This window comes from Pan paniscus, chromosome 5, assembly GCF_029289425.2.
Source record: "Pan paniscus chromosome 5, NHGRI_mPanPan1-v2.0_pri, whole genome shotgun sequence".
Classification (NCBI taxonomy): domain Eukaryota; kingdom Metazoa; phylum Chordata; class Mammalia; order Primates; family Hominidae; genus Pan; species Pan paniscus.
Genome location: NC_073254.2, coordinates 72599197 through 72608707, shown reverse-complemented (window position 1 = coordinate 72608707; position 9511 = coordinate 72599197). Strand labels below are relative to the sequence as shown.

Genomic DNA, 9511 nt, shown 5'->3' with positions numbered 1-9511 from the left:
TGCTTCTTTAAATATCTTGTCTCCAAATGGGTTGCATTCTGTGGTACTCAGATTTAGGGATTCAATATATGAATTGGGGGGAACACAAATCAGCCAATATCACATGAATTCTTTTTCTAGCAAAGAAAGCATCCATTCTATTAGGAGTCTTCCTTTACTTAATAGAAAACCAGCAGAACAGTACTATGTTTATACAAATGTAAATTAATTTATTTATTCCTGTATGAGAGCACTCATATGTGTGTGCATGTGAAAACAAAAGTCATAAAGTCACTGTATATCTGAACACATGAATTTTAGTATACTTTTAAGAGGATTGTCTTTCAGAGACTTAGAAAATCATTTGAAGTTTTCAAATGGAGTTAGACTAGACTGCTGGTTGCCCACATACAGTGTTTTGTATTTTGTGATGAATTATTTCAGACTTTGAAAAAATACTGTGATATTCTCTGGGAGACCTGGAGATTGAATGATCCACAGCAGATAGGAGAGAGGACTTCACACATAAATAAATGGATATGTGTGCTGTGTCTAACTTTTGAGTGGTAACAATCCTTGAATTTGAAGGAAGATGACATTTTCATGACTGTTGAAGCTTTTGGAATCAGGATGTAGAAATGAAGAATCTGGTGAACTAAGGCATTAAAGTTAAAATAAAACCAGAAAATTTTGATATATTGTGATTAAGTAGACCTTGAACATATGAAAACTTTCAGGGATCCTGATATTTGTCTTGGACCTTTGGGCCCTGAAAGTAATCACCTTTGTTACTAGGGGAAGTCACTTTTTTTTTTTTAATTATACTTTAAGTTCTAGGGTACATGTGCACAACGTGGAAGTTTGATAAATAGGTATACCTGTGCCGTGTTGGTTTGCTGCACCCATCAACTCGTCATTTACATTGGGTATTTCTCCTAATGCTATCCCTCCCCCAGGCCCCCACCCCCAACAGGACCTGGTTTATGATGTTCCCCACCCTGTGTCCAAGTGATCTCCTTGTTCAATTCCCACCTATGAGAGAACATGCAGTGTTTGGTTTTCTGTCCTTGTGATACTTTGCTGAGAATCATGGCTTCCAGCTTCATCCATGTCCCTGCAAAGGACATGAACTCATCCTTTTTTATGGCTGCATAGTATTCCATGGTGTCTATGTGCCACATTTTCTTAATCCAGTCTATCATTGATGGACATCTGGGTTGGTTCCAAGTCTTTGCTATAATGAATAGCGTTGCAATAAACGTATGTGTGCACGTGTCTTTATAGTAGCATGATTTATAATCTTTTGAGTATATACCCAGTAATGTGATTGCTGAGTCAAATGGTATTTCTAGTTCTAGATTCTTGAGGCATTGCCACACTCTCTTCCACATGGTTGAACTAATTTACACTCCCACCAACAGTGTAAAATTGTTCCTATTTCTCCACATCCTTTCCAGCATCTGTTGTTTCCTGACTTATTAATGATTGCCATTCTAACTGGTGTGAGATGGTATCTCATTGTGGTTTTGATTTGCATTTCTCTGATGACTAGTGACGATGAGCATTTTTTCATGTGTCTGTTGGCTGCATAAATGTCTTCTTTTGAGAAGTGTCTGTTCGTTTCCTTTGCCCACTTTTGGATGGGGTTGTTTGTTTTTTTTCTTGTAAATTGGTTTGTGTTCATTGGAGATTCTGTATATTAGCCCTTTTTCAGATGGGTAGATTGCAAAAATGTTCTCCCATTCTGTAGGTTACCTGTTCACTCTGATGGTAGTTTCTTTTGCCATGCAGAAGCTCTTTAGTTTAATTAGATCCCATTCGTCAATTTTGGCTTTTGTTGCCATTGCTTTTGGTGTTTTAGTCATGAAGTCCTTGCCCATGCCTATGTCCTGAATGGTATTGCCTAAGTTTTCTTCTAGGATTTTTATGGTTTTAGGTCTAAGATTTAAGTCTTTAATCCATCTTGAATTAATTTTTGTATAAGGTGTAAGGAAGGGATCCAGTTTCAGCTTTCTACACATGGGTTGCTAGTTTTCCCAGCACCATTTATTAAATAGGGAATCCTTTCCCTATTTCTTGTTTTTGTCAGGTTTGTCAAAGATCAGATGGTTGTAGATGTGTAGTATGATTTCTGAGGGCTCTGTTCTGTTCCATTGATCTATATCTCTGTTTTGGAACCAGTACCATGCTGTTTTGTTTACCGCAGCCTTGTAGTATAGTTTAAAGTTGGGTAGCATGATGCCTCCAGCTTTGTTTTTTGTTTGTTTGTTTTGTTTTGTTTTTGCTTAGGATTGTCTTGGCAATGCAGGCTCCTTTTTGGTTTCATATGAACTTTAAAGTAGTTTTTTCCAATCCTGTGAAGAAAGTCATTGGTATTTTGAGCCTACCAACCAAAAAAAGTCCAGGACCAGACAGATTCACAGCTGAATTCTACCAGAGGTACAAAGAGGAGCTGTTACCATTCCTTCTGAAACTATTCCAATCAATAGAAAAAGAGGGACTCCTCCCTAGCTCATTTTATGAGGCCAACCTCATCCTGATACCAAAGCCTGGCAGAGACGCAACAGAAAAAAAGAATTTTAGACCAATATCCCTGATGAACATCAATGCAAAAATCCTCAATAAAATACTGGCAAACTGAATCCAGCAGCACATCAAAAAGCTTATCCACCACAATAAGATCGACTTCATCCCTGGGATGCAAGGCTGGTTCAACATACACAAATCAATAAACATAATCCATCACATAAACAGAACCAATGACAAAAACCACGATTATCTCAATAGATGCAGAAAAGGCCTTCAATAAAATTCAATAGCCCTTCATGCTAAAAACTTTCAATAAACTTGGTTATTGATAGAACGTAACTCAAAATAGTAAGAGCTATTTGTGACAAACCCACAGGCAATATCACACTGAATGGGCAAAAACTGGAAGCATTCCCTTTGAAAACCGGCACAAGACAAGGATGCCCTCTCTCACCACTCCTATTTAACATAGTGTTGGAAGTTCTGGCCAGGGCAATCAGGCAAGAGAAAGAAATAAAGGGTATTCAATTAGGAAAAGAGGAAGCAAATTGTCCCTGTTTGCAGATGACATGGTTGTATATTTAGAAAACCTCATCATCTCAGCCCAAAATCTCCTTAAGTTGATAAGCAACTTCAGCAAAATCTCAGGATACAAAATCAGTATGCAAATATCACAAGCATTCCTATACACCAATAACAGACAAACAGAGAGCCAAATCATGAGTGAACTCCCATTCACAATTGCTACGAAGAGAGTAAAATACCTAGGAATCCAACTTACAAGGGATGTGAAGGATCTCTTCAAGGAAGTCACTTTCTGTATTGTACTTCGCTTAATACTTAAGCCTCCAGGAAAGTTTTGTTAGATATTGCAGTCAGGTCTAGGCTAAGTATTTTAAATTTTTTATTTTTATTTTATTTGGTTATAAGCGGTGCTCTGATCAGTGACAGAAGTGACTTGGTTCCACCTTTAACAGAACGTTGGTGTAGAGCAAATCAGCACAATCTTCTCCTCTATGAACATGTGTGTTGACTCATGCATACTCAAGAAACCCTGTGAAGCAGCCTTGAAAAGAGATTTTTCTGGCCAAGGTAATAAGCAAATACTTGTATAGATGTTATGACTGTGCAAATGGTTTGCAAGAAGACCTCAGAAATGACTTGCAGAAGAGAATTTTGAAAAAAAAAAATTTAACTGGCTGTAACACAATAGAAAGCCAGTCATTAATTGTAATAACTCTCTAGTGTTGATACTCTAAGGTATGAGCATACCTCAGAATTAGGACCAGTTCATATTATACTAAAAAATAAATATTGTCTTAAATGATATGGTGTTATTAGGTCACATTAAAATGAGGAACACTCATTTTGCTTCTATTATAATTATCATCAAGTCATTCACAGCTAAAATATCTGGAATAGTTCATACAGATATTTACATTAGTCACCAAACACTCACTCATTTGGATAGTCAGCTGGGCTAAAGAAAAATATGTATTATAAAGATTACCTTAATTACTGAAAACACATCCTGGAGTATTTCTGCTTTCGTGAAACAAACAGCCAATAAAAAGTTTCTGGATTTTGAAAGGCCCAATTCACTATGGTATTGTAGTCCATAGAGAAAAGAAGCCTCTGGCATTTCCTTCTTTATCATAATTATGTTGCATTTCAATTATTATTCTAATTAATCATTAAACAGGCACTTCAGGCTTTGCTATGATGGTAGAATTGATTTCCACATTGCTTTGATGTCCCATGAACATGACCTCGTCAGTGTAACTCTAACCTTGAGATGCCTCTTCGTTTCCTTTTAGTAACTAGAGACTAAATCCCTCAGACACATTCTGGAATCTGATGCTCTATATGTCTAATGTGTTAGAAGCTCCATTAGGATGTAACAAGATTTTAGCCACATTCCCCGCAGCACTTTGGAGTACTGCTGCTTCATGAGATTTTTCTCTAAAGTAACCTTTCAAAGTCAGCCACAAAACCTCTTATTCTAGATCATACTGGCATCTGACCTTTGTAAACTTACAAGAAAAAAATAGGAAAAAGGAATATGCTAAGGGAGACACAGTTATCTTTTTCAAAATGCAGCTAAACCCACAAGCTACAGAGATATCATGACCTATAAAGTTCAGAGCTTTTTTTTTTAAATTATACTTTAAGTTTTAGGGTACATGTGCACATTGTGCAGGTTAGTTACATATGTATACATGTGCCATGCTGGTGCGCTGCACCCACTAACTCGTCATCTAGCATTAGATATATCTGCCAGTGCTATCCCTCCCCCCTCCCCCCACCCCACCACAGTCCCCAGAGTGTGATATTCCCCTTCCTGTGTCCATGTGATCTCATTGTTCAGTTCCCACCTATGAGTGAGAATATGCGGTGTTTGGTTTTTTGTTCTTGCGATAGTTTACTGAGAATGATGATTTCCAATTTCATCCATGTCCCTACAAAGGACATGAACTCATCATTTTTTATGGCTGCATAGTATTCCATGGTATATATGTGCCACATTTTCTTAATCCAGTCAATCATTGTTGGACATTTGGGTTGGTTCCAAGTCTTTGCTATTGTGAATAATGCCGCAATAAACATACGTGTGCATGTGTCTTTATAGCAGCATGATTTATAGTCATTTCTTTCTAACAATTACCCACAGCTATTATGATTTGCTCCCATCACTAAAACTGTCATTGCTAAGATAATTGCTCCAGTTTGAGAAGGTAGAAGATTTAACAAGTAACTAATATGTAAAGGATAGAGAGAAGAAGGGGAGAGGTTGATATGATCCCTGTCCTTTCACACTGTTAATATGCCAGGTGATAAAATGTCTCATTCACTCTGAAACATTATCACTATACAGGCACTCCTTACAGTGTTTGTTCTCATATATGTCCTCGTATTTTTTTTTCCTTTTAAAGTGGCTCTGAGAAATGGCTAATGCACAATCTAATTATGTGATAATAAATGTTAATGACAGTATTATCAGATGATAACTAGGCTTCATTAATGTGTCTCATTATGATTCTCAGTCCCTTGTGGAAGATTGTGAAGAAAGGACCTTAGATATTCCAGATTATATTTGAATGTAGTAGTTACAGAGCCCATATCCAGGGAGAAAGGAAGATATCAGAGACACCTTTAAGCTCTTTCTCTAATTTTGCTTCTTCAAACCTAAGCATCCATCAATCACATCTCAAAATTTATCATATACCTTCAGCATAATAAAAATAGTAATTATAGTAATAGTAATAGTCCTGATATGACAAATAATATGTAAGATCATTTTAATTGTAACTGCTGATATATTTTGGTATAAGTATGCAGGCATTTATGTCCCAAACATTATGACCTTGATTATCCATAAGCAAGTTCAAATCATTTAGAGAGGATACACTTATTTAAAGGTTTGCACCTGTTAAATTTTGGTTCTGCTACACTATATATATATATATATTTTGTTGTTGTTGTTGTTGTTGTTGTTATTGTTGTTGAAATGGAGTCTCCCTCTGTTGCCCAGGCTGGAGTGCAGTGGCACAATCTCAGCTCACCGTAACCTCCGCCTCCTGGGTTCAAGTGATTGTCCTGCCTCAGCCTCTCAAGTAGCTTGGGTTACAGGCATCTGTCAACACGCCCAGCTAATTTTGTATTTTTAGTAGAGACAGGTTTCTCCATGTTCGTCAGGCTGGTCTTAAACTCCCGACCTCAGGTGATCCACCCACCTCAGCCTCCCAAAGTGCTGGGATTACAGGCATGAGCCACTGCACCCAGCCAGCTACACTATTCTTAATATTCAAAGTAGCACTGTCAAGTTATCACCAAGAATTCATCACAACTTTTATTATTTTTCTATATTTACCCTCTCTTTTAACTATGTAAATTTATCGAATGTTTTAATATTTGAGAGGGCAAATCTACTATCACCGTTATTTAATGTTTTCTATTTTTTCTTAAGTATTATATTTTTTAAATTGACATGTGATAATTGTACATATTTATGGGGTATGTAGTGATATTTCGATACATACAATGAATAGTTAAGAGATTCGTGTAATTCACATATCCATCATGTCAAAATTTATTATTTCTTTGTGATGGGAACATTCAGTTTACCCCTTCTAGCAATTTGAAACTATATATTATTGTCAACTACGGTCATCCCACAATGCTATAGAACACTAGAACTTATTTGTTTCTAGCTGTAATTTTGTATCCCTTGACAAATCTCTCTTTATCCTTCTCTCATCCCACCCTTCCCTGTCTCGTATATTCCATTCTACTTTTTCCTCCTCTGAGATCAACTTTTTTTTAGTTTCCACATATGAGTGAGAACATGCAGTGTTTAACTTTCTGTTCTTAGCTTATTTTACGTAACATAATGTCCTCTTGATTTGTCGAGGCTGCTTCTTATAGTTTCTATTAGAAATATGTGTGTGTGCGCCTGTGTGTGTATAATGTAGGATATTTTAGGTAAACAACTAAATAGTTGTAAATAAGGCTGAACTGTATTTTTAAGGTTTTATTTGTGACTAATAATTTGTCTTATTAATAAAGCCTAGGTTAAAAAAATAAGTGGAAGACATATCTGTCACACACTATATCTTGGGAGTTTTGAAAAATAAAGTGTTGATTTCAGGCATAATACTTAGTTCCACTGTAACTAAATCAGCAAAGATGTCATGATTCCATAAGGGATCCACTCTAAATATAATGTTAAATGGAATATTTCATTATATTTTAGAAGTAGGGACTACTAGTTTGACATTTATGTTTTTGAGTATATGTGGTTGCATTCTTATATCTAATAAAATATTCAGTTGTCTTAAACTTAACATTCTTAAGGCCTAGGGCAAGAATAATAATCAAAACCTATATAGTGTATGTTTGCATATTTAAAAGTTATAAATCAAGTTAACAAACTGTTAAATAAAGTATGCTGTGTTCTCTCACTTTGACACATATACCTTCTCAATGAAATTCAGGTTTGGAACTAGAATTCTTGGGCCGTCAACATCCAGCACAGAATATGACGACATAGAGAGAGCCGGTGCCCTGACCTGGTCTCACACCATGAGAGGCCTTCTGTGTATACATTTTGGGTACCTCTGTTGATATGTTGAAACTCAGTCTACCACTGTAGCTCCAGCAAAAAGCTTCCCATTGGCCCACAGGGCCTCTAGTTGTGCATTCTGTATACGTGGTTCACCATGAAAGACAGAACTGGTGGAGAGGACCATGGACGCTGGAAGCAGTCTCAAAACCCTTTGAAGACAGAATTCTAAGTCTTTATGTTCTACAGCATGATCTAAAAGGTGGTAGGTGGGGGTGAGCAGCATCACCTCCAACTAACCTCATCCCCTTGGACCTGGTAAACTCCTTGTACTTTGGGGAGGAATGTGGCCAGAGAGAGGACCATAGTGGAGCCCTTGAAAGCACAGGCTCCAGGGCAAAGTGTTCTTTTGCTCAATTATATGGGCATTCTTCTTATGGGTGTAGTTATTTGCTTATTGCTATGTAATGATTTGGATTTAATAATGCTATATTGAAAGTGCAATGGCCTACAGAACTGAGGGATCATGTTTTAGCTTAAATTCAATAGAAAAAAATGACTCTTTTATAAAAAAAAGTATTTAAATTTGTAAGTTGTCATCCCTATCCACTAAGGGATATTAAATGTATTAAATGCTGGGAAATATATATGCATATATATGTTTATGTATGTATGTATGTGTGTGTGTATATACATATATAATAGTGATCAGAGAAAAAGACAAATGAAGACAAACAGCAATGAGGATAAAAATAGTCCAATCATATGAACTCCCAGATGCCATCTTGGAGGAAAATAAAAATTTCCATAGAAATCAATAGATAAGGAACAGATATTTAAGAAAATGTGCTTGGAACAAGTGCACATAAAATAACTAAAATTTAGTCTAATGGTCATGAAGGAAAAAAATGTTATGCATGAAAACAAGACATTATGGAATATGAGAAAATTAGATGCTGAAGAAAATAATTGATCGGACTAAAATTATTCCATTAGGCAGTCTGATTAATACTCATTATTTAGTGGGGAGAAATATAGAGGTTGTTATTAGAAGACCCAATAGGCCCACTATAACCTTTATATATCATTATATATATTTATATTGATCAATTTTACAGCTTCCAGTTTAAATAAAGGTTCATTCAGTTTCAGTAGATGCATTTTCTATATATTATAGGTATCTGTATATAATTACATATATGTGTATATATATTATATTGAATATTGACAGATTATAATCACTTACATTTATGGGGTATAGAGTTATGCTTTAAAATATGCATCCAATTTGGAATGACTAAATCAAGTTCATACCCATCGCCTCTAATAATTACCATTTATTTCTCCTGTCTCACAGAAACATTGCACTCTTTCAACAATATCTCTTCATTCCTCTCACTCCTAAATCTCTGGTAACTATTCTGTTCTCTACTTCTAGAATTCAACTATTATAGAGTCCACATAAAAGTGAGAACATATGGTATTTGTCTCTCTGTGCCTGGCTTATTTCACTTAGCATAATGTCTTTGTATTAGTCCTTTTACACACTGCTATAAAGAACTACCTGAGACTGGGTAATTTGTAAAGAAAAGAGGTTTAATTGACACACAGTTCCTGAGGCTGGAGAGGCCTCAGGAAAGGTACAATCATGGCAAAAGACAAAGGGGAAGCAAGACACATCTTATATGGTGGCAGGAGAGAAAGAATGTGAAGGGGGAAGTGCCACCAGATTTTATGAGAACTCACTCACTATCACAAGAACAGAAAAGGGGAAGTGTGCCCCCATGATTCAGTGACCTCCCACCAGGCCCCTCCCCCAACATGTTAGAATTACAATTTGAGATAAGATTTGGGCAGGGACGCAGAGCCAAACCATAGTGTTCTGCCCCTGGCCCCTTTAAAATATCATGTTCTTTTCACTTTTCAAAGCCAATCATGCCT

At 36.3% G+C, this 9511-nt stretch overlaps 1 long non-coding RNA gene across 1 annotated transcript; it reads left to right on the top strand.

Moving 5' to 3' along the window:
- Window positions 1-255: 255 nt before the first annotated feature.
- On the top strand, window positions 256-8235 carry LOC129397972 (uncharacterized). Its single transcript, XR_008625644.2, has 2 exons — window positions 256-3600; window positions 7503-8235. It is a non-coding gene; the product is annotated as an uncharacterized LOC129397972 (long non-coding RNA).
- The last annotated feature ends 1276 nt before the right edge of the window (window positions 8236-9511 follow it).